The sequence below is a fragment of the Macaca thibetana genome, chromosome 8, assembly GCF_024542745.1.
Source record: "Macaca thibetana thibetana isolate TM-01 chromosome 8, ASM2454274v1, whole genome shotgun sequence".
Classification (NCBI taxonomy): Eukaryota; Metazoa; Chordata; class Mammalia; order Primates; family Cercopithecidae; genus Macaca; species Macaca thibetana.
In genome coordinates, this window is record NC_065585.1 from 45,696,487 (window position 1) to 45,723,784 (window position 27,298).

The 27,298-nt window shown below is 35.1% G+C and overlaps 1 protein-coding gene across 9 annotated transcripts in view; it reads right to left on the reverse strand.

Annotated features, from left to right (window-relative positions):
• VPS13B (vacuolar protein sorting 13 homolog B) overlaps positions 1–27,298 on the reverse strand; it is an 859,202-nt gene that overhangs the window by 416,222 nt on the left and 415,682 nt on the right. The window lies entirely within an intron of this gene.

Consider the following 27,298-nt stretch of genomic DNA (forward strand, 5'->3'; position numbering starts at 1 on the left):
TTCACTTGACAGTAAAATGTAAAACATTTAACATTTATGACTAATACTCCATCATACAAAGTGAAAATAGTTTTCCTGAGACCAAAGTGCTAAACAATATACAAGCTACTTAAAATTCTTTCAGTAATTATATACACTACGAACCAAACATTAATATAAATTAAATATATGGGATAAAATTAAAAATAAAAGTTCTAACAACTTCTTCCCTTACCCTAGTTTGTTGTATTGTGAAACTGTTGGGGAGGAATGCGCCATACCTTGGAGGCCAGAGAAAACAGATCAAATTACGTAAATGAAGGTTTTATCAACGGTACTGAAAATGACCATAGATCTTGCCATGGAATGAGAAAGGAAGAGAATAAACAATCTAATATGGTCTGTTGGATCACCTGCATCAGAATCATGTGGGATGCTGGTTTAAAATAGAGGTTCCTAGGACTTTAGACTTTCTTAATCAAAACCTCTGATGGTACGAACCAGCATGAATTTTGATATGTTCCCTAGATTATTCTTACATTTGAGTTATTTTTAATTAAAATGCACTTGATAAAAAAATTGGCATTCATAAACTTCAGGATTAAAAGCAAAATTCCCTTTCTATACTTTGAGCTTTTACTAACTTATCTCAGGTAAGATTAATTTATTAATATAAACTTTTGAGATAAAGCCATTTATTTCTTGTAAATATAGGAAAGTAATTTTGAACTTTTAAAAGTCCATTTAGCATTAGAATATTTTAAAACATTTATTATGGTGATATTAATTTGATATCATTTGTATTTTGGACTTTACAATTCTACTAGTGTTTGTCAGTACAGAGAGTATAACATGAACATCATTTTTAGTAATTCAATTAAGTTAGAACAAATTGAGGACATTTATTTTCTAATTAGAGAGGTAATAGACACCATACTGCAGATAATTTTGAATTATGTAAGAAGAAAATATCAAAACCATTCATAATTTACCTTCTATCTTGCCACTCCCAATAATAAATTTTATTAACACTTAATTATATTTCCTTCATATATATTTTTCCCCCTATGGGGGATGGATGTGCCCAGGCAGAGATTAGATCAGAGATCACACTGCACTTGTAGTCTTACCTTGTTTTTTCACTGAAGAAAAAATACCAAGTGAATTACTAGGTAGATCATACTATAAATATTTTAGAGGAATCTAAATATATATTCAATACTCAGTAGGTACCAGAAGATACATTCTTATAAGTCTGAATATTAAAAATGTCTTGACCAAATATAGTTAATAAAATTGTCATAAAATTAGAAACTTTGAAATTGAGACTTGCATAATAAAATAAACCTAGCAACATAGTTCACAATAACTTGTCTGGAAACAATGATAACTGCATAATATGTGGTCAGCACTATGGTACTTTGCCTGTCTTAAGATTTAAAATATTTTTCCCCCTAGGAAGAACGACAAACTAAATCATCTGTAACTAATTCTAAAATTATTTTAAAACCTACATCAAATTCCATGCTATTTAAAAATAAAGGCTCTGCCAAATTTGTCTTAAAATATTTTGGAATGATTTCAGATTACATATTTTAAAGCTGGTAGTGAGCTATATATATTTTTTCAAACCTTATTTTATCCAAGAAATGCCAAATGGTGGTTATGTTGGATGTAAGAGCACAAAATTTAAATTTGTTAAATTTTTTAAAATCCCAAATAACACAGGTACTATCACAGTTATATTTCTGCTGCTTCTTTGGAATCAGATTAAGAAATTGAAATTGGGCATATCATACTCTAACTCCTAAAAAAAAAAAAATACACCTTTTAAGGTACTACTTAATGTCCATTTATTTAGCATACAGATTGTTTTAAAAAGCACACTATACCTAGAAGATGAGATGTTAACATACAATGATAAAAATTCCACAATTTCCCACTATGAGAAAAATTCACAAAACACATTAATTGCACAAGTACTCCTTTCATACACACACACCACAATAAAAATACCTTATCGACTTATAATACTGGCAAAATAATGTTCTGGGTACTCCATAAAATATGTTCAGACATCCATGACTGGCCAGAACCACATACTATTCTGAGAACTTCACGTAGTTTTCTATCAATCTGGGCTGACCTTCGAGATTAAGATTTTTATTGTACTTGGAAAGTTGTAATGCTATAATCTAAGTCTTTTGTTTCAGAGAAAATATTGCTGGCAGAATTTAAACATTTTCAAACAAAATGTCTAAAGAATAATAAAAAAAGAACAAAGCAGGAACATTGAGAATCCCATTTGTATGTGAATTTGTTACCCCTCTATATTATCATTAGAGAAAAGAATACAAACAAAACAATTCTCAAGAAAATGATAACCAAACACTGATGTAATTCGGAACAAATAATGTGAAAGAAAGTGAATATGACAGAAAGCTTTGGGACAAATTGAATAAATAAAGAACAATCAGTGAGACTATGCATTACACGTGTCAACGCCAAGGGGTGGAGCAGGAAGGAGGTCCCCAAAGGAACATATTAACTTACAATTGAGTGAAACTTAAAAAGAAAATTACAGTGGATTTCTTTATATTGTATCACATGTTGCCGATTTTACACCATGCTATAATCAGAAGATTATAGTTTACACGACACAAAAATAATTTTAATAATATAGATATTAAAAAAAAAAGTTTTTGTCAATGTTGCGGTTAATGAACAGTGACTATTTATACAAATCCTGATCACAGAAACATAATTTATGATCCCAATCTTTTTTGAGGAATCAATATTCTGGAAAGATAATCAGTCTTTCCCTTTCAAAAAACACTCTACTACAGAAAAAAAGTGTATGTACTTGAGGCCAGTTTGAGTCACCTTACAAATATCCATTTAGCAAATGCAGAAAGAATGTTGGTCAATGTTGGAGACACTTTCCTCAGTTTTCCTTGTTTTCATTACCTTAGTCACTGAATGTTTGTCAAAAGCATCAACAACAAAAAAATGCCTTCCTCTTCTCCCAGTTTTTTCTCTTACAGTCAACAAACCAGTAAGACTCAGGCAGGTTTGTATTTCAAATATGAACTAGTATAACCAGGAACATTCTACCACCTATTGTGAGTGTAACACTTGAGAGAAAGATGTACTACAAATTTAAATAGGCCAAAATTGCTGAGAGTGTTAGCCCAAACTAGTTAGCACTTAACTTATTTAAAGACAGTTAAGGCCGGGAGCAGTGGTTGACACCGGTAATCCCAGCGCTTTGAGAGGTCGAGGTAGGCAGATTACCTGAGGTCAGGAGTTCAAGACCAGCCTGACCAACATGGAGAAAACCTGTCTCTACTAAAAATACAAAAAGACTAGCCAGGTGTGGTGGCGTATGCCTGTAATCCCAGCTACTTAGGAGGCTAAGGCAGGAGAATCTATTGAATATGGGAGGCAGAGGCTCCAGTGAGCCAAGATCATGCCATTGCACTCCAGCCTGAGCAACAAGGGCGAAACTCCATCTTAAAATAAAATAAAATAGACAGTTAAGATAAAATGTTTGTTAATTCTAAGTGATGTTAATTTAAGTAATAGATACTTCAAAAAAAATCAAGACATTATAAATGATATCTAGCCCATCTTCATAGAAGAGGAAGACAGTTGAAAGGCATAGAAAGAAAGGAAATGAAAATGAGCAACCTACAGTTTTATTTGTGCTATAACTAAGATTCTACATTTGGAATACTGTTTTGTAGGAAATATGAAATGTATTGTATGTACAAAATATAATAATAATGATAGTAATAAGATAATTGATTTCAAATTTGTGAAAAATCTTTTACATATAGAAATCCATGTTACTAATAAAACTATTATTTACTTCTGAAAGTCATTACTGGTTTAATCATGACTTGTTCATCAACATTTCATTATTCATAAAGAAATACAATCCTCTAAGATTGTCTAAAACATTATTTCAATAGTAAACGATGCAAAACTAGAATAATCACTGCTTTTAAAAGAAGAAGGGACTGAAAAGAATAGCACTGCCCTTCAGACAACAAAGGTATTAGTAGTTACCCTATAGTTTTGCTAAAAATGTGAATATTATAACAATGTGTGACTTAGGGTAAATTGGTATTGAAGACTCCTACTACTCTATAAGACAAGATCCTATCAGTAACATCAGTGCCATGGAATGGATAGCTGTCTTGTGGTCAGCAGAGGCTGGTATAACAAAATACCATAGACTAGTGACTTAAACAATAGACATTCATCTCTAAGAGTTCTGGGAATTCCAGCATCAAGGTGCTGGCAGATTTGGTTCCTGGTAAGAACACTCTCTGAAGCTGGAAAACAATTAGATAACCTTCTTGCTGTGTTCTCACACGACAGAGAGAGAGGAAATTCTGGTATTTCTTCCTTTTCTTCTTAAGGTACTAATCCCACTGGCTCCAATCTCGTGATGTCACAGAAACCTAAATACCTCCTAAATGCCTCACCTCCTAACCATCACATTGGATGTTAAGGGCTCAACATATGAATTTGAGGGAACACAAATATTCAGTCCTTAACATTAGTACAGGTATAGCTAAAATGGGTATCTGGGCATATAAGAAAAGAACAAAGAAGTCAGGCATGTGAAAATCTTACAGATTTGTAAACTATCAGTGAATGATGATAGCTAAAGTTTAGGAAAGCTGTACATAGGAAGAATACCTGTGTTTAAGAGAAAGGCAGAGGAAAGGGAAAAAGAACCCATGAAGAATGTTCAGAAAGAATGGCCAAGATCCACAGAAAACCAAAAGAGAGTGGTTATCCAGAAGTTAGGAAGGTATTCAAGAAGGAATCAAGCAATGATGTCAAGAATTTTAAAAAGTTCTATTTGATTTGACAGCTAAAAGGTTTTGTCCTGATTGGATAAGGTGAAAAGATATCTTGATATTCTTACATGCCAACATGGGGAAAATAAAGAGTTTATAAGCAAGTTCTCTAAAAATACAGTGCATAGCATATAGTACACAAAAGAAAGAGATGGAGGGAGGGAGGGAGGGAGGAGGGGAAAGTTAGGAAGTTGAAAGAAAGGAAATTGGAAGGAAGGAAGGAAGGAAGGAAGGAAGGAAGGAAGGAAGGAAGGGAGGGAGGGAGGGAGGGAGGGAGGGAGGGAGAGAGGGAGGAAGGGAGGGAGGGGAATGAATGAGTAAAAATGGCTGGGTCTTAAGCATTGGCGGCAGTATAAGGATTGCTTCTAGTAAGGTAGATTCTTTTGTTGAACAAATATTGTGAGTTAAAATTATGTGACCTCATTCTAGGATCTAGGGACACAGCACTGAGCAATGCACACTCATTGTTTTCATAGAGCTTGCATTCTAGTGGTAGAAAGATAATCAACTATTAATCAACTGATATTTAGTACGTCAATGTTGATAAAAGCTCTGGAGAACAATTAGCAGGGTAATGGGACACCAGTTGATGGTGGTGTCATTTTAAGATACCATACTCTAGTAAGGTCTCTATGAGAAAGTGGAATTCTTCGAAGAGTGAACTGTGGAACTATTTGGAAGAGAAATATTCTATGATAATTGCAAAGGCTCTTTATTAGGAATTCGATGGGTCTGGGTGAGAAACTGTCAATGCTTTCACTCGCTTCCACTGAAGTAATATGAAGGTTGCCTGTTGAGTAGGGAAAACAATTAGACAATCTTAAAGAAATTGGTAAAAAAAAAAAAAAATTGTCATAGCTACTATAAGGAATGGAAAGACATTAAATAAGTTAGAAAAGCTTGCAAAATCATTAATGAAAGTCAGAAGTAATTTTTCCTAAATATCGTCAGGAACGTAAGAAGAAAACCTCAGATGTCACAGAGTTGGAAAGATCCAAAGCTGGACTTCATTTCATGAAAATGAAAATCTGAGAGAGTATGTAATTATACATTTGTGCTATTCATTGCACAAACTCTGCCTACCACACCCACAGTTGTCTTCAGTATAAAGCAGTCACCAGTAATTCTTTCTGCATAGGTCACAATGCATTGCATTTCCTTACTTGTAATGGGGCCAATCTAAGGAGACAGTGAAATGCAATCATTTCCAGGCTAAATATTTAAAAAAAAAACAAAACAAAACCAACTAGTAATATATGAAGTAGCTTGAGAAAAGAAGAGAATTTGGGTTAGACTTGCAGTTATGGCCAAATAAGCAGTTTTTAAAAAATCATCTTTCCAAAAATAAACTGCAAAGCTAGATATAGTTGATACAACATTTAACAAAAAACACAACCATTTCAGCACTTTGGGATTAAAATAATGAGAAAAGCATTTATGCTTGAAGAACTGTTGAACTTTGGATAAGAAAAGTGAGAATCTGTGATGTTCTTGCATGAGGCCATTTCTATCTCTACCACAGAGGAGGTTCTACAAGGCAAGCTATGAGGACTGGTGGCATTGCTGCCATGATCAAAGAGAGGTCACTTGATTTGAAGTGGTGAACAATGTCCACACTCAGCAATACTATCAGTGGAAACTGGTAACACTACCAAGGAAGGAAAAAAAAAACCTGTCAACCAATAATTTTATATCCAGTAAAACTATCCTTCAAAACTAAAAGTGAAACAAAGATATTCTCTCATAAACAAGCACTCAGATTATTTAATGGTGTCAGATCTTCCTTACCAGAAACACCTTGTCCTTCAATCTTTCAGGTGTTAACTCCAATGTACAGAAAGAAACAAAAAGCACTGGATATAACAAATATTTGGGTTATATGAAGACTCTACAGATACAGTATTCGTCATTTCTCCTCTTAAGTACTTGAAAATGCTACTGAATATATACAACATTTATAACACTGTAATATTGGGTTATATTACATGTAGATATAATATATGTGTCAATACAGGGGGATAAAGATTAGATATAAATTAGAACAAATTTTCCATAATTCACCAGAATTAATTTAGGAGTTTAACTGAGGTAGAATGTAAATTCAAGTCATAATACAGTTCCCAGAGCCACCATTAAAAATATACATAGTAAAAAAATGAATAGAGAAAATGAAATGGTACACTAAAATACAGATACAAAGCACATAAAGTAGTAAAAGGGGAACAGAGTAACAAAAAAGGCAGGAAAAACAGACAACGAATAGCAAATTACCAAGTGAGTTCAAATATATTATTATTACACTAAATGAAAATGTTAAAAGCCGCATTTAAAAATCAGAGATTGTCAGACTGCGTTAAATAGCAAGATTAACAAAATACTGTTTAAACTAGAAACACTTTCATTCAAAACCAAAACTAAGTTAAAGTAAGAAGATGGAAAGAGGTATACTATTAAACCACAACCATAAGAAAGTTGAAGTAGCTATAATTAATAACAGATAGAAACTAATTTAAGACAAGAAGTATTACAGAGACAGGTATTTCATAATAATAAACGGGGCCAACTTTTAGTAAAACCTAACAATTATAGGTATATACACATCTAACAACAGAATCTCAAAATACATTATGTGCTACATAACAATGTTTCACTTAGTGACAGACTGCATATACAATGGTGGTCCCATATGATTCTAATACCATACTTCTATTGTACCTTTTCTATGTTTAGATACATTTGAGATAAAAAAAAATACTTGCCATTATTAACAATTAATACTTATCAAAACTTACAATTGTCTACAGTATTCAGTACAGTTCCATTCTGTACAGGTTTGCAGCCTAAGAGCAATATGTTTTACCATAGATGGGCTATAGCCTAAATGTAGAGTAGGCTATGTTATCTAGGTTTGTATACACATATGCTATAATGTTTGCACAACAACGAAATTGCATAATGATGCATTTCTCAGAACATATTAAGTGACTCATGACTGTACATGAATCAAAAACTGACAGAATTTAAATGATAAAATAGACAACTAAAAAATAACACTTGAAGATTTAAATATCCCACTCTCCATAATTGATAGAATAATTAGAAACTCAATTAAGGTGACAGAAGAAATGAACAGGTTTATCAACCAACTCAACGTAACTGGCATATATATTAATAAAATGCTGCAGCTAAGAACTGCAGAATACACATTCAAGTGCCTATGCAACAATCTCCCAAACAGACCATATGCTAGACCTTAAAACAAGTCTTAATAAATGTAAAAGAATGAACATCATATAAAGTATATCATCTGACCACAATGGAATTAGATTAGAAATCAGCAACAAAAAGAAATCTGTGAAATTGTGAAATATTTGGAAGTTAAACAACACATTTCTAAATAACCCAGGGGCCAAAGAAGAAACCGTAAGGAAAATAACAAAATACTTTAAAGAAAATAAAAAAGGCGAGAGGCTGAGGCAGGAGAATGGCATAAACCCGGCAGGCGGAGTTTGCAGTGAGCTGAGATTTGGCCACTGCACTCCAGCCTGGGCGACAGAGCGAGACTCTGTCTAAGAAAAAAAAAATAATAAGAAAATAAAAAATGTAAATATATCACAATTTCTGGGATGCAGCTTAAGTAGTGATTAAAGAGATATTTATAGCATTAAATGCCCACATCATATGGGAATAAATTTCTCAAATCAATAATCAAAGCTTTAGCCTTAAGATGAGAAATAATAAAACTAAAAACAATGCTATTAAAACAGAAAATAATAAAGATTAGAGCTGAAACCAATGAAATGAAAAGGAAAAATGATAGGAAAAAAATCAATGAAATTAAGTTATTTCTAATGGATTATCAAACTGACAATCCTTTAGCTTAACTAATGCAGAAAAAAGGCATAAGTCACAATTACCAGAATGAGGAATGAAAGAATATCATTATTAACTCTTCAAAAGTAAAAGAGATTAAAAGGGAATGTTAAGAACAGCTTTATGCCAACAAATTAGATAACTCAAGATGAATATATAACTTTCTAGAAAGATACAAATTACCGGTTGGGCACAGTGGCTCATGCCTGTAATCCCAGCACTTCAGGAGGCCAAAGTGGGCAAATCACCTGAAGTCAGGAGTTTGAGACTAGCCTGGCCAATAGGTGAAACCCCAACTCTACTAAAAATAATTAGCTGGGCATGTTGGTGAGTGCCTGTATTCCCGGCTACTCAGGAGGCTGACGCAGGAGAATGGCTTGAACCCAGGAGGCAGAGACTGCAGTGAGCTGAGATCACGCCACTGCACTCCAGCCTGGGCGACAGAGCAAGAGTCCGTCTCAAAAAAAAAAAAAAAAAAAGAAAGATACAACTTACCATAACTGACTAAAGAAGGAAGAAAATCTGTATAGACCTATAACAAAGAAATTAAATTATTAATTTAAAAACTTTTCATCGAAAAAAGTTCTACCAGTTCCACATGGCTTCACTGGTAAACTGTATCAAACATTTAGGGAAAGAATGTCAATCCCTCATACATGCTTCCAAAAGTAGGACAGAATGAAAGACTTCCAAACTCATTCTTTGAGGCTAGCATTAAGTTGACATGAAAAGCAGACGAAGTCACTACAAGAAATTTACAGACTAAAACCCCTTAATAAACATGGATACAGAAATCCTTTAAAAATATAGCAAATCATATCCAGCACCATATAAAGAGGATAACACCCTATGACCAAATGAGATATAGTTGAGAAATACTAGGTTCACATGATTGATTGTTAATTATATATAAAAATTAATTATATAGAATTGGTTAATGTAATACACAATAGTAACAGCAAAAAGTATAGAAACCACATGATATCAACAAATTCAAAAAAATTTTGATAAAATCAACAAGCAATTCATGATTTTTTAAAAGGTTTCAATAAAATGGCTGGTGTGATGGCTCACACCTATAATCCCAGCTCTTCGGGAGGCCAAGGTGGGAAGATCACTTGAGGTCAGGAGTTCAAAATAAACCTGGTCAAGATGCCGAAACTCCGTCTCTACTAAAAATACAAAAATTAGCTGGGCATGATGGTGCACGCGAATCACTTGAACCCAGGAGGCAGAGGTTGCTGTGAGCCAAGATTGTGCCACTGCACTCCAGTCTAGGAGACAGGGTGAGACTCTGTCTCAAAAAAAGAAATAAATAAAAGGTCTCAATTAAACTAGGAAAAAAAGGGATCATTCTCAAAATGATGATGGGCATCTCTGAAAAACTCACAGCTACAATCATTCTTAATGGTGAAAGACTGAATGCTTTCCCTCTAGGATTGGGAATAGCGAAGGATGTCTGCTCTCACTATTTCTATGGAAAATTACACAAGACATTCTGAAGAAAAAAGTAAAACTGTCTTTATTCACATATGGCATGATTTAATATATTGAAAATCCCAGAGAACAAAAAGTAAAGACAACTAGAACTAGTAAACCATAGTTCAGCAAGGTCTCAGGATAGAAGAAAAATACAAAAAATTCAACTGTATTTTTATATACCAGGAATAAAGAATACAAAAAGAAAAATAAGAAAATAATTCCATCACAATAGCATCAAATAAGTAAAATACATAGGAATAAATTTAACATAAGAAGTATAAGACTAGTATACTGAAATCTGCAAAACATTTCTGAAGATCTAAATAAACATTCTGTGTTCACAGATCCAAAGACTCAATAATGTCAAGATGGCAAATTTTCCCACTTGATCTACAAATTAAAATCAATTCCTACCAAAATTCTAGCAGTCTCTTTTTATAGAAATTGATAAACAGATGTCAAAATTTTTATAAAACATGAAAAACACAGACAAAATAATTTCAAAACAGGAGAAGAAAGTTGGATGACTTATATCAGCGGCCCCCACCTTTTTGACACCAGGGATTGGTTTTGTGGAGAAAATTTTTCCATGTTCTGGGGTTAGGGGGTGGTTTGGGGATGAAACTGTTCCACCTCAGATCATCAGGCATTAGTTAGATTCTCATAAGGAGCACGCAACCTAGATCCCTCGTATGCACGGTTCACACTCCTATGAGAATCTAATGCTGTCACTGATCTCACAGGAGGCAGAGCTTAGGTGGTAATGCCTACTCACCCACCACTCACCAGTCCATGTCCCATGGGTTGGGGACCTCTGACTTACATGACCTAATTTCCAAACTTACTTTGACATTTCAGTAATCAAGACTATAATACAGACACCAGGACAAGCATTTATATCAATGGATCAGAAGTAAGAGTCCAGGGGGAATAAATTATATTAATGATAAACTGATTTACAACAAAGATGCCAAGACAATTCAGTGGAGAAACGATAGTCTTTTAAACAAATAGTAATGTGACAATTGTAATATCCACATGCAATAAATGAACTTAGACCCTATTTCACATTATAAGCAAAATTATCTTGAAATGTATCATAGATCTAAATGTAAGAGCTAAGACAATGATACCAAAAGCACAATTCATAAAAGAAAGAAAAATTGGCAAAATAGATTTCAACGAATTTTAAATGTTTATGCTTCAAAAGTAACTATTAAGAAAATGAGCCGGGCGCTGTGGCTCAAGCCTGTAATCCCAGCACTTTGGGAGGCCGAGACGGGCGGATCACGAGGTCAAGAGATCGAGACCATCCTGGCTAACACGGTGAAACCCCGTCTCTACTAAAAAATATACAAAAAACTAGCCGGGCGAGGTGGCGGGCGCCTGTAGTCCCAGCTACTCCGGAGGCTGAGGCAGGAGAATGGCCGTAAACCCGGGAGGCGGAGCTTGCAGTGAGCTGAGATCCGGCCACTGCGCTCCAGCCTGGGCCGCGACAGAGCGAGACTCCGTCTCGAAAAAAAAAAAGAAAAGAAAAGAAAATGAAAAGATTAGATTCTTATAACCAGATTCTCATCACGCTGGGCGTGATGGCTCATGCCTGTAATTCCAGCACTTTGGGAGGCCGAGGCGGGCAGATCTCTTGAAGCCAGGAGTTTGAAACCAGACAGATCAGCATGGTGAAACCCCATCTCTACTAAAAATACAAAATTTAGCCATGCATGGTGGCTCATGCCTATAATTCCAGCTATTTGAAAGGCTGAGGCAGGAGAATCGCTTGAACCCAGGAGGCGGAGGCTGAAGTGAGCCAAGATTGTGCCACTGCATTCCAGCTGAGGCAACAGAGTGAGACTCCATCTCAAAAAATAAAAAAAAGAAAAGAAAAGCCACAGCCACACAGCCACACAGCCAGGAAGAAAACACTAGCAAAGCATATATCAGAAAAAAAGACAGTTGGAATATATTAAAAAAAAAACTCTTAGAACTCAAAAATAAGAAGAAAACTTTAAAATGGGAAAATGATTTGAATAGACATTTCATTAAAGAAGGCATATAAATTATTACATACATGAAAAACATGAAACATTATAAGTCATTACAAAATGCAAATTGACACCACAATAAGATATCACTATATGTATCTCCATCAGAATGGCTAAAATACCAAGTGTTGGTAAGGATATGTAGAAAGTAAAACCCTAACAAATCGAGCATAAGAATGTAAAACGGTGTAAACACTTAGAAAGTGATTTGGGAGTTTCTTTAACTGTTCAACATAAATTTACCATTCAACCCAATAATTCCACTGTAAAGACTCTATCAATGATCAGTTACATTTGTCCATACAAACACATGTACCCAAATGTACGTAACAGCATTATTCACTATAGGCAAAAAGTAGAATATATATCAACTGGTGAGTTGATAAATAAAATGTAGCATTATCATACAACGGAATGCTCCTCAGCAATAAAAAGGAACAAACTACTGATACATGTTACGTCATGGAAGAATACCAAAATGTTACACTAAGTGAAAGAAGCCAGATGCAAAAGACTATCTATTGTATGATTCCAGTGTATTAAAATGTCCAGGAAAGGCAAATTTATAGGGACAGAAAGAAGATCAGGGTTGCCTAGGGCTGTAGGTAGGAGCAGGGATCAACTACAAAGGACACAAGAAAACTTTTGGGATGATGGAAATGTTCTAAAACTGTATTATGGTCATGGTTATACATCTTAATAAATTTAATAAAAATAACAGAATTGTATACTTACAAGTGTTAATGTTACATTATATAAATTATACTTCAGTAAGAACTGGCTGTTTAAAAGTATGTGAAACCACCCTCCACCCTCCCTCTCTTCCTCCTGCTCCAGCCGTGTGAAGTGCTGGCTATTGCTTTGTCTTCTGCCATAATTGTAAGTTTCCTGAGGCCTCCCCAGAAGCAAAGCAGATGCCACCATGCTTCCTGTACAGCCAGCAGAACTGTGAGCCAATTAAACCTCTTTTCTTTATAAATTACCCAGTCTCAGGTATTCCTTTATAGCAATGCAAGAACAAACTAGTACAAGACCTAATGTAAAACACGAAACTATATAACTCCTAGAAGATAACAGGAGGAAATCTAGATAACCTTGACTTTTTGATGACTTTTTACATGTAACACCAAATGCTTGATCCATTAAAGAAAGAACTGATAATCTGGACTTTACTAAAATTAAAAATTTCTGCAAACAAAAACACTCAAGAGAACAAAAAGAAAAGCAAATTTGGGAGAAAATATTTGCCAAAACATCTGATAGGGGACTGTTACCCAAAATATACAAAGAACTCTTAAAACTCAACAATAAGCAAAGCCTATTTTTAAAAATGGGCCAAAGACCTTAACAGACCCATCAATCAAAGATATATAGATGGCAAATAAGCATATGAAAAAATGCTTCACAGAACATGTCATCAGGAAACTAAATTTAAACAGCATTTAGATACCACTACATACCTATCAGAATGGCCAAAATTCAGAACACCAAATGCTAGTGAGTATGTGCAACAACAGGGATTCCCACTCATTGTTGGTGGGAATGCAAAACGAAGACAGTTTGGTGGTATACTACCAAACTAAACATTTTTACCATACGATCTGGCAATCATGTATGTACCTTAGTATTTGTCGAAAGAAGCTGGAAACATAGGTTCACACAAAAACCTGCAGATGGAGGAATATAGCAACTTTATTTAAAATTGCCAACACTTGGAAGCAACCAAGATGTCTATTCACACATGAATGGATAAACTGTAGTACATTCAGACAATTAAATATTAGCACAACAGAAATGAGCTATCGGCCAGGTGCCACTGCTCACACCTGTAATCCCAGTGTTTTAGGAGGCCAAGATGGAGGACCACCTGAGACCAGGAGTTAGAGATCACCCTATGCAACACAGCAAGACCCTGTCTCTACAAAAATTTAAAAACAAAAAAATTTAGCCAGGTGAGGTAGCAAATAGTCCTCCTCAGGATAATTACTTGAGTACAGGAGTTGAGGCTGCAGTGAGCTATGATCTTACCACTGCACTCTAGCCTGGGTGACAGAGTGAGACCCTGTCTCAAAAAATTAAAATCTATCTAGCCATGGAAATACATGGAAGAAGCAAAAATGTAAATTACTATGTCAAAGAATCCTATACGAAAAAGTTATATACTGTTTGATGCCAATTATATGACATTCTTAAAAAGACAAAGCTATGGAGACAGGGAAAATATCATTGTTTGTAGGGGCTAAGAAATGAGTATGTTGAGCACAGGTGGTTTTGGGGGCAGTAAAATATTATGCATACTATAATGACAGATACATGTCATTATATATTTCTCCAAGTCCATAGAATGTACAACACCCAGAGTGAGTCCTCTAGTAAACTACAGATTTTGGGTGACAATTATGTATCCCTGTAGGTTCATCAGTACTGAATTGGAGAGGTTGTGCAGGTTTAGGAGCAGGGGATATATGAGTTATTTCTGTCCCCTCCTCTCAAACTGCTTTAAAAAAATAAAGTCTAAAAATGTGATCAGGAAAAATATGACAGCATGTTAGGTCTGCCATATTGGTTTGGTATTTAAAATAAGTGTGGTGGGGAGAGGGAGGAGATTGGGAAATGCAAAACTGATAAGCAAGGAATAAATAGGGTGATGTTCCTTTTCAGCCTTTTAAAGCTATAGAACCCGTAACAAAATAAATGACAAAGAAGGCTGAATGTGAGCTACTTACAGAAGAATAATGTCTACAGCAATTATATTAAGTATATTTAGGTAGTACAACAGCTTAATTTTACTACTAATACATACATGATTGTTCCCAAGAAATTCATTTAAAAACATCATCATCAAAAACAAATTAGAAGTTAGTTTCTGAGCTTCCTTTTCTCCCCAAGGAATCCTATTTGCATACACAGTTTGAGGATTAAAGTCAAACACACTAAGTGAAATTGGAAAGAAAATAATTTTAACAGTACATCATCATCTTTCAGAACAAGCGGAAATTATAATTATAAAACTATGACTTAAAAAACCTAGAATGGAACAATACATATAAACCACTAAGGTGAACAAGAATTACATGAAAAAGCAGCCCCTGTGTTTTTCATAAATGCTAAATAATTTTCACAACAGTTTCTATTAAAACTCACTAAATCCAACAACAGCAAAGTTTTAATTTATAAATGATCTCAATATTCCATTTCTGTCAAAATATTTTACAAAAGTCACAGGCAATTCATTCAAAGAAGAAAAAACAAACCTCTTTAAGCATAGTGTAGAAATCCATCTGCTCAGAGGTGTTGGCTGGATGTAGCAAATTACATCTGCAAGGCTCACTGCAAGTGCTCCCTAATGAAACTCAAGATGTTGATTTTGACCCAAACACCCTACACAGATTGGAGCTGGCTATATTAGAGATCATCTCTCCCTTTCCACAGCAATTGAAATCAGATGACACATTTCAGCAAACAGTTCATCATTCTGAACTTTAGAAGTCCAAGTTCAGTAAAGACAGAGCCTCAAATCTATAGAGAATTTTTTGTTCATCCTATTAATCATCTATGTAATGCATCTTTTTCCTTTTTTTCAATTTGCAAAGACCAGGAATTATTTTTCAATTGTTTATGGATCTTAAGATAAGTGAGAAGGTAACTTTTTATTTTCTTAAGTTCTTCCTCCCTTATAGTAACCAAAAACTATTTATCATGAATAACTTGAAAACTTCATGTGGCCCGAGAATGTACAGTGAGCTCCTCTTTTGTGGCATGTGTTGTGCTAAATAATGGGAATACAGCAATGAACAAGACAGGTACGGCTCCTGCTCTTTTCACCCTAGTAGGGGAATGAGATACTGAACAAAAATAGTTAAAATTAGGATAGTTTGTAAAAGTGATGACTGGAGTACAAAGACAGCACAGAGTTGAGGGACTTGATAAATGAAATACCCTGAAGCCCGAAGGAGGAGAAGGAGAAAGATGCCTAGAGGATAGATTGGGAAGGAGGAATTCATGTTTGTAGCATATGCTAAGGCAGTGTGATAGGACAGTGCTGTGCTTATTCCAAGAACACAGAAAGGATACTAGGGCTAGAGTTGGGCAAAGCAAGCAGCAGAGAGAGCAGCAGAAAATACAACTGGAGAGGTGGGCAGGGCCAATTCTTACGGGGTCTTGTTGGTCATGTTAAGGATTTTAAAATATACCCTAAGATTGAAAGGAAGCCATGAAAAGGATTGCATGCAAAAATAACTAAATTACTCTGCATGATAAAAGGAGAGGAATTTCAAATTACTTTGGTCAAGAGATTAAAGAGGAAGAGAAAATGGCCAAATAAGCATTGTGATGTACAAACATGTCTAAGAGACTAACAGCCACTTTAAAGACTGTTTGATACAGGGTAAACCAGTACGACCTCTTCCCTATGGTAGGACATCTTCAGCAAACTCTACTTTATTCTTTTTTATTATTATTTCTTTATTACTTCATTATTTCTTTGTGATTCTATAAGTGAATTAAAAGAAGTGAAGAGTTATAAGCCTATTACAGAGACAGAGTTCCATACAGGGTTCCAGGAACATGGCAGCAGAAGAGACCAAGAAAAGAAAATGTATCTGGGAAACAGCAAAGATTGAAAACCAGGCCATGGAATTTGGAAATCCTACGTAGATGTTGAGAACCATAATGGTTTTTACTGAGCATTTACCAGACACTGTTTAAAGTAATGTATATCTCATTTAATCTTTAAAACCCTTAGGAAAAGATATCAATAGCCAGCAATACATAAGATTCAACCAAGGACTATTTATTGCACTACTCTTCCCAATAGTTTGTAAAATATCAGTGAGCAAGCACCATATCTGTCTTGTTCAAATCTGTATTCTCTATGTGACTGCCACATGGTAGGTGCTCAATATGTATTTGCTGAATGAATGGGACAAATATGGGAAATTTAGGAAAACAAAGAAATCCAAAAAAAGGCTGGAGGATTGAGTGGGATAGAGAGGACAGATGGTTGAAGTAAGTATCAGCCTAGGTTTTAGGAATTAAAAGAAAGAAACAGATACCCTTAGAATGCTGTGCCAACTAACTCCCTTGCCTATAAAGTTGTAGATTATGTTTCAAGGTGTACTGAATCAAATTTATGTCATTTTTATATTTCTCAGTATACTGAAAAGGCTTTAAGGTGTAAATAAAAAGGTCTCATTGTATTATATTTATTCTGGTTGCATTCACAATGATAATCCTGAGTAATTTTTTAAATTATTAAATTTTGTATCATATTTTTTGCTTATAAAGTCAGATAGATATTAACAGATGCAATATACCAAAATATTTCCATAAAAATAAAAGGTTTGAGTATATAATCTTAGTTACATAAGAATATGTTCTTTGTGGTTTATTCCATCTGGAATCTAAATAATTAGTCTCAAAGAATTGCAAATTTAATAGAAATTTGGAATCCCAGAATGATAAATAAGCAATGCTAAGGAGAGAGAAAAATATTTTCTCAGGAGTTATGAAGACAAGCAAAAACAAAGATAAAGAAAAGATTTTTTTTTTTTTTTTAAGACGGAGTCTTGCTCTGTCGCCAGGCTGGAGTGCAGTAGCACAATCTTGGCTCACTGCAACCTCTGCTTCCCGGGTTCAAGTGATTCTCCTGCATCATCAGCCTCCTGAGTACCTGGGACTACAGGCACATGCCACCATGCCCGGCTAATTTTTTGTATATTAGTAGAGACGGGGTTTCTCCATGTTGGCCAGGGTGGTCTCGATCTCCTAACCTTGTGATCTCCCCGCCTCGGCCTCCCAAAGAGCTGGGATTATAGGCATGCACCACCGCACCCGGGAGAAAAGAAATTTTTAATTGAACATATGGTCTTCATAACCACCAGAGTCAGATGGTGGGAGTAATATTAAAACTTTAACTAAAAGCCAAAGTTGTTTTCTACAATAGAATATAGACAATGAATCATTAAGTTTCATTTTTGCTTTCATTATCCTGACTTAGTTTCTGTTTCCTGCACCCAAAGAATATCAAGGTATATATACTTTCAGGTACCATCCTTTTTCTCCTGTCATTTCTCAAATAATATTTTTAAACAAATTATTTATTAAATCAGTTCTTCATTTCCTTTTTAGTCCTCAAGCCACCATCACTGACTGGCATTAAAATCATTCTTCTGGCCAGGCGCGGTGGCTCACGATGTAATCCCAGCACTTTGGGAGGCCAAGGGGGGCGAATCGAGAGGTCAAGAAATCAAGATCATCCTGGCCAACATGGTGAAACCCCATCTCTACTAAAAATACAAACATTAGCTGGGCATGGTGGCACGTGCCTATAGTCCCAGCTACTCGAGAGGCTGAGGCAGGAGAATCACTTGAACCCGGGAGGCAGAGGTTGCAGTGAGTGAGCATGCCACTGCACTCCAGCCTGGAGACAGAGCAAGACTCTGTCTCAAAACAAACAAACAAACAAAAAATCTTTCTTCTGAAAATACTGTGGTAAAAGAAACCAGTTACCTAAAATTGTCAAATCTTATAGCTTTTAGTCCTTATCTTATTGGCTACATTTATAAATGATCCAACCATTTATACATGATCCAATCTTATGTCTTCCATAAGACTACTGCTTCACGGTTTTTCCTCACTTACTTAACCTTCTATTGGTAGTTTCTATCACAAATTATTCCGTCCTTCCTCATCCCATAACATTACTGTTCCCCGCCTTGTTATATGGAGATCCCACTTCATTTGTCACTCTATAAATGACTTTGGATAATCCCATTTTTTTTCATGTTTTCCCTGTGGACATTTTGTGTCTCTAACTATGATCCCTCTTTAGAGCTCTAGATCCATATATGCAGCAGCTCATCAGATTTATTTACTTAAATGTCCCATGGATCCTTCATCATATGGACCAAACTAAATTCATCCATCTCACCGTGCACACCCAGAACTGGCCCTCTTTCTCTATTCCTAACCACAATATTAACTATATAAATGTGTACACAGACATCTAAGCCAGGAACCATGGAGTTATTCTACAGATTTTTTTTTCTCTCCTTTCCTATCCATAACTAATCCAGTCATTAAGTTTGGACAGTTTTTGTCAACCTTTTAAACATTTCTCTCTATTCTGTCCCAGTATCTCTTTCTTTTTTTTTTTTCTCGGGCTGTGTAATTTTTTTTTTTTTTAATTATACTTTAAGTTCTAGGGTACATGTGCATAACGTGCAGGTTTGTTACATATGTATACTTGTGCCATGTTGGTGTGCTGCATCCGTCAACTCGTCAGCACCCATCAACTCATCATTTACATCAGGTATAACTCCCAATGCAATCCCTCCCCCCTCCCCCCACCCCCCTCCCCGTGATAGGCCCCAGTGTGTGATGTTCCCCTTCCCGAGTCCAATGATCTCATTGTTCAGTTCCCACCTATGAGTGAGAACATGCGGTGTTTGGTTTTCGGTTCTTGTGATAGTTTGCTGAGAATGATGGTTTCCAGCTGCATCCATGTCCCTACAAAGGACACAAACTCATCCTTTTTTATGGCTGCATAGTATTCCATGGTGTATATGTGCCACATTTTCTTAATCCAGTCTGTCACTGATGGACATTTGGGTTGATTCCAAGTCTTTGCTATTGTGAATAGTGCCACAATAAACATACGTGTGCATGTGTCTTTATAGCAGCATGATTTATAATCCTTTGGGCATATACCCAGTAATGGGATGGCTGGGTCATATGGTACATCTAGTTCTAGATCCTTGAGGAATCACCATATTGTTTTCCATAATGGTTGAACTAGTTTACAATCCCAACAACAGTGTACAAGTGTTCCTATTCCTCCACATCCTCTCCAGCACCTGTTGTTTCCTGACTTTTTAATGATTGCCATTCTAACTGGTGTGAGATGGTATCTCATTGTGGTTTTGATTTGCATTTCTCTGATGGCCAGTGATGATGAGCTGCCCTGGTTCTGACAATCCTTTCTTCTAAGCTATAATGGCTATTTGTAATATTTAACTAATCTTGCCTTCAGGTTTCCTACTTTCTCCCATTACCCCCAATCCATCCTCTACACTTACCAAGAAACATTCACTGAACAAAAATGAGCTAAATATAAAACAATAGTATCAGAGAAGTAGAATGGAAAGGCATGTAATAGGAGGTGGCATGGATTTAGACATCCCTTATCTGCTTGAACATAAATGATTGAAAGTTATCTACATCTTGAAACCAACAAAATGACAATGAAAAGGAAAAAGCATTATAAATCAAAAAGGACTAATAAGAACAAGAGAGGAAATGACAGTAGGTGAAATATATCACAATTTTTTTAAAAATGCAATGTGTGTAAATAGCAAATGACTGAGGACCAGAGGGGGAAGCTATAAAAGAGCAGTCTAATTCATGCCATCAGTCCCAATACTCAAGAAAGATTGTAAAAGAGAATACAGGCATGACACCGAAACCAGAAGGGCTGTTTGAAAACTGGAAATGAGTAAATAAACCTCCAAATAAGTTTTCTATCTGGGTACATGTGTAAAGACAAAGAATAAATTACTCTTAACACGTATGCATCAAAGGCTTATATCCAAATATTTTTATAAACACCACCTTAAAAACAGAAAAAGGGACAAATTTATGGTTATTCATAAGAAGTTCATTTCTATAGTTTTTTCAGACCAAAAGAAAATTAAAATATCTTGAAATAATCTCTTTTTCTCAGAGTAGGTTTGACCAATGAGAACAACCATATGGTTAAAAAGTTGTTTCTACTTTATGTTTCAATGTTGATTATGCAGTCACTCTATATTCTCTTAGGGAGTATGAAAAATAGGCTGGAAATTTCAATTTGATTCAAGCCCTCTCCATCTGGTATGTGATTTTTTGCTTTAAGATCAAAATAAACTAACTTGCCATCTCAGTTCTTGCAAGAAAACAAAAACAAAAACAAAGAAAACACCTGAGAATATAATAGCATCTTATGCTTTAAAGATGGAGACTTCTGCAGTTCTTAAGTCATTCTTGATGTATTTGAAGAACGAGATGAAAATAAAATAATTTTTCATACGAAAAAGACAAGCAGTAGATGTTGGCAGGAGTTTCATAGAAATAAGAGAGATTTTAAATGAGTATTGAAGGTATAAAGAATTATGGGAACTACATATCAGACCTTTTATAAAATCATTTGAAAAGACAGAGTATAGTAGTGTCACATCATCTTTAAAAAACATAACTGAGGGATTCTATTTACAGCAACATGATAAATATGTTGAATGATCCCTCTCCAAAAAAATAAAAATGATGACTATATTGTATTTAAACAATATTTATATGTGACACATACCATAAATAAAATTTATATAATGTTGTACACATATACACATGCATGCACATACACACCAAATGATATCTTCTTAAACTTATTAATGAATTTCCAAAAAGAGTAAAGATTATTAAAGCCAGGGGCTGAGGGAAGCCAGAAACACAGAGGTATGAAAAGTAAATGCCCTGAGGCACTTCAACGTTGGTTAAAACTGAGCATCCGTGTTTACCACTGAACCGAAGACAAGTTAAGTCTGACTGAAGATAAAGCCTGAAGCTAACTCACATTTGCAGAAAATAATAGAAGATAAAGCTGGCATGCAACTGGCTAGAATATTCATGTACAGGTAAACTAGAAATAAAGTTGTCTGCTCTTCCCTTCTGTATATGATCCTCTCACAAACGCTGCCAGAAAATGAAACCTTGAATAGAGGGGGGAAAAAACCCACAATCACAAACCAGCCCTCATAACAGGTTGCAGCTTAAATTTTTATTACCTAAGTGGCATAAAAAGCTTTTATCAAGAATTTAGTTTCAAATTGTTCTGAACTCGTAGTGCCACCAACATGTTGGAAGTAAATTCAGGCCTGCATAGGAGGAATCTTTCAGACCAGTCTTCAAAACATTTCTACAGAGAAATTTCTAAGGAAAATAAGGAGCACAGAAAAGAAAAGAATAAACAAGAAATATTAGGTATAGTAGGCAAGAGTCAGCAGAAATTAGGCAATCATATATGTTAAATGTTTCATGTAGAAAGAAATAAAAGGAAGCCTTAAAAATATTAATATAAATAAAGAGTTTTAAATAGAATCAAGATAAAAAGAATATCCCATGTAAAATTTTAAATTCAATAAAAGCGCTATTCAGTAAGTGCTATGAAGTTCAAAAATAGGAAAACCAATTTATGGTTTTAGATGTCAAACACAATTTGCCTCCAAGAGATCTTCTGAGTACTGAGAATATTCTTGATCTCTATTCAGGTGCTAGTAACATGTATGGGTTTATCTGACAAAAATGTACCCAGTTGTATACTTAGTGTTGTACCATTTTCTGTATGTTAGACTTTCACACAGTTGACATTGAAAAATTCAATGAACAACTTTAACAAAATATTAGACACAACTGAAAAGAAAATGAACTAGATTAAAGAGATTAACTGGAATGCAGGTCAGCAAGTCAAAGAGAAAAAACATCAAAGAGTGAAGAAGCAACATGGAAAATACAGCAAAAAAACCAAAAAAGTCCAACATATGTATGGAAAGAAAGAAGTAGAGGCAATATCTGAATAAATTATGCCAGAAAACTTGCAGAACTCATATTCTCCAATATTAAAACTTTAAAACACAAAGACTGAGAAGATCCTTAAAGAACCCAGAGCAAAAGGACAAAGGAACTCCAAGGAAACATGAAATGACATTGTATCTCCTAAAAGGCCAAGGAAAAGCAACAGTCAGCACAACAGTATCTTTAATGAGCTGGGAGAAAATAACTATAAACAAGGATTTATATACCCAGAAAATATCTTTCAAAAAAAAAAAAAGGCAAAGAAACAAAATTGAGTTTGCTAACATCAGATCATCACAAAAACAGCTTCTAAAGGATGTACTTCAGGCAGAAGTAAATGAACTGAGAAAGAAGGAAGGGCTAAGCTGTGAAAAGGAATGACGACTAAAGCACTAGCATATAGGTAGGCAAATGTGGCTCATGACCAAATGCAGCCAACCACCAGATTCTTTAAATAAAGTTTTATTGGAACACAGTCATACCAGTGTATTGACATATTGTCTATGGCTGCCTCTGCACTATAAAGCATGGTCGGGTAGTTAAAACAGAAACTATATAGCTGATGAAACAAAATATTTACTATCTGGCACTGTGTTGAGAAAGTTTTCCAACCTCTGCCTTAGTTCTATATATGCCAAATCTAAGCAATTATATTACAAAATAATGATATCAAGTTTTAAAAATAAAAGGAAATATATGACAATAACCTCTTAATCTGGAGAGAAGGATTAAAGTGTTTTAAGAACTGTGTTGTTCAGGTGGAGAGTAAATAGACTGATTTACTACATCATTTAATAAATTAAATATGCATCTTAATATTTCTAAAACTAAATCATACTTTGTGGAAATGGTGTTAATTTCTAATATCAAAAAATAGTGAGAATATAATTTCCAATATAGCACAGGAAAACTTGTTACATTATGCTTATATTTATGTATTATATATTACATAATATATATTCTTTACATAATTCTGCATTATATATTATATACTTTATGTAATTATGTAAAATAAAATTACATATTTATATAATTTATAATTATAATAAAATAGTATGTATTACATATTTTATATCATGTATTATATATATTTAGTTAACTAATTTACAGAGACAGGGTCTTGCTTTGTTGCCCAGGCTGGAGTGCAGTGGTGCAATCATAGCTTGCTGCATCCTGGAACTCCTGGACTCCAGCAATCCTCCCACCTCAACCTCCCATGTAGCTAGGACTATAGGCGCAAGCCACCACATCTGGGTAATTTTTAAATTTTTTGTAGAGATGAAGTCTTGCCAAATGTTTATACTATAAAATTTATAATATCAATTTATATTATATAAGTTTATAATATAACTTCATATTATAAAAATTTTATATTACAAATGTTTATATGACAGAGAAAACCATCAAGGAAGTGAAAATACAATGTATAGAATAGGAGAAAATACTTGCAAATCATGTATTTTATAAGGGTCTAGTATCTAGAATATAATAAATAACTCCTACAACTCAACTATAAGATGGCAAGTAACTCAACTAAAAAGTGGGCAAAAGATTTGAATAGAAGAAAATATTAGGCGGGACAGGGTGACTCATGCCTATAATCCCAGTGCTTTTAGAGGCTGAGGGAGGTGGATCACTTGAGCCCAGGAGTTCGAGACCAACCTGCAAAACATGGTGAAACCCCACCTCTACAAAAAAATTTAAAAATTAGATGGGCATGGTGGTGTGTGCCTGCAGTCCCAGCTACTCAGGTGGGAGGATCAATTGAGCTCAGGAGGTCAAGGGGGCAGCGAGCCGTGATTGCACCACCGCACTTCAGCCTGGGCAAGAAGAAAACCCGATCCAAAAAAATAAATAAAAAGAAATAAAATATTAAAGAACATATACAAATGGCCAACAAGCACATGAAAATAAGTTCAACATTATTAGTCATTAGGGAAATGCAAACCAAAACCACAGTGAGATTCCACTTCACACCACTTTTACCATTTTTATAGTAAAAATAAACACCATTTTCATAAAGTAAGCTTTAGTTTTATAAATATTAAGATGAGTATTTAGTATATTAAATGATGTAGTAAATCAATCTACTCTCTGCCTAGCAACAGAGTTCTTAAAAACACTTTAGGAGATTTTGGGCTGAGACAATGGGGTTTTCTAAATATACAATCATGTCATCTGCAAACAGGGACAATTTGACTTCTTCTTTTCCTAACTGAATACCCTTTATTTCTTTCTCTTGCCTGATTGCCCTAGCCAGAACTTCCAACACTATGTTGAATAGGAGTGGTGAGAGAGGGCATCCCTGTCTTGTGCCAGTTTTCAAGGGGAATTTTTCCAGTTTTTGCACATTCAGTATGATATTGGCTGTGGGTTTGTCATAAATAGCTCTTATTATTTTGAGATACGTTCCATCAATACCGAATTTATTGAGCGTTTTTAGCATGAAGAGCTGTTGAATTTTGTCAAAGGCCTTTTCTACATCTACTGAGATAATCATGTGGTTTTTGTCTTTGGTTCTGTTTATATGCTGGATTACGTTTATTGATTTGCGTATATTGAACCAGCCTTGCATCCCAGGGATGAAGCCTACTTGATCATGGTAGATAAGCTTTTTGATGTGCTGCTGGATCCGGTTTACCAGTATTTTATTGAGGATTTTGCATCGATGTACATCAGGGATATTGGTCTAAAATTCTCTTTTTTTGTTGTGTCTCTGCCAGGCTTTGGTATCAGGATGATGTTGGCCTCCTTAAGCTGATAAGAAACTTCAGCAAAGTCTCAGGATACATAATTAATGTGCAAAAATCACAAGCATTCTTATACACCAGTAACCGACAAACAGAGAGCCAAATCATGAGCGAACTCCCATTCACAACTGCTTCAAAGAGAATAAAATACCTAGAAATCCAACTTACAAGGGATGTAAAGGACCTCTTCAAGGAGAACTACAAACCACTGCTCAGTGAAATAAAAGAGGACACAAACAAATGGAAGAACATACCATGCTCATGGATAGGAAGAATCAATATCGTGAAAATGGCCATATTGCCCAAGGTAATTTATAGATTCAATGCCATCCTCATCAAGATACCAATAAGTTTCTTCACAGAATTGGGAAAAACTGCTTTAAAGTTCATATGGAACCAAAAAAGAGCCCGCATTGCCAAGACAATCCTAAGTCAAAAGAACAAAGCTGGAGGCATCACGATACCTGACTTCAGACTATACTATAAGGCTATAGTAACCAAAACAGCATGGTACTGGTACCAAAACAGATATAGACCAATGGAACAGAACAGAGTCCTCAGAAATAATACCACACATCTACAGCCATCTGATCTTTGACAAACCTGAGAAAAACAAGAAATGGGGAAAGGATTCCCTATTTAATAAATGGTGCTGGGATAATTGGCTAGCCATAAGTAGAAAGCTGAAACTGGATCCTTTCCTTACTCCTTATATGAAAATTAATTCAAGATGGATTAGAGACTTAAATGTTAGACCTAATACCATAAAAACCCTAGAAGAAAACCTAGGTAATACCATTCAGGACATAGGCATGGGCAAGGACTTCATGTCTGAAACACCAAAAGCAACAGCAACAAAAGCCAAAATTAACAAATAGGATCCAATTAAACTAAAGAGCTTCTGCACAGCAAAAGAAACTACCATCAGAGTGAACAGGCAACCTACAGAATGGGAGAACATTTTTGCAATCTACTCATCTGACAAACGGCTAATATCCAGAACCTACAAAGAACTCAAATAAATTTACAAGAAAAAAACAAACAACCCCATCAAAAAGTGGGCAAAGGATATGAACAGACATTTCTCAAAAGAAGACATGCATACAGCCAACAGACACATGAAAAAATGCTCATCATCACTGGCCATCAGAGAAATGCAAATCAAAACCATAATGAGATACCATCTCACACCAGTTAGAATGGCAATCACTAAAAAGTCAGGAAACAACAGGTGCTGGAGAGGATGTGGAGGAATAGGAACACTTTTACACTGTTGGTGGGATTGTAAACTAGTTCAACCATTATGGAAAACAATATGGCGATTCCTCAAGGATCTAGAACTAGAAGTACCATATAACCCAGCCATCCCATTACTGGGTATATGCCCAAAGGATTACAAATCATGCTGCTATAAAGACACATGCACACGTATGTTTATTGCGGCACTATTCACAATAGCAAAGACTTGGAATCAACCCAAATGTCCATCAGTGACAGACTGGATTAAGAAAGTCCGGCACATATACACCATGGAACACTATGCAGTCATAAAAAGGGATGAGTTTGTGTCCTTTGTAGGGACATGGATGCAGCTGGAAACCATCATTCTCAGCAAACTATCGCAAGAACAGAAAACCAAACACCGCATGTTCTCACTCATAGGTGGGAACTGAACAATGAGATCACTTGGACT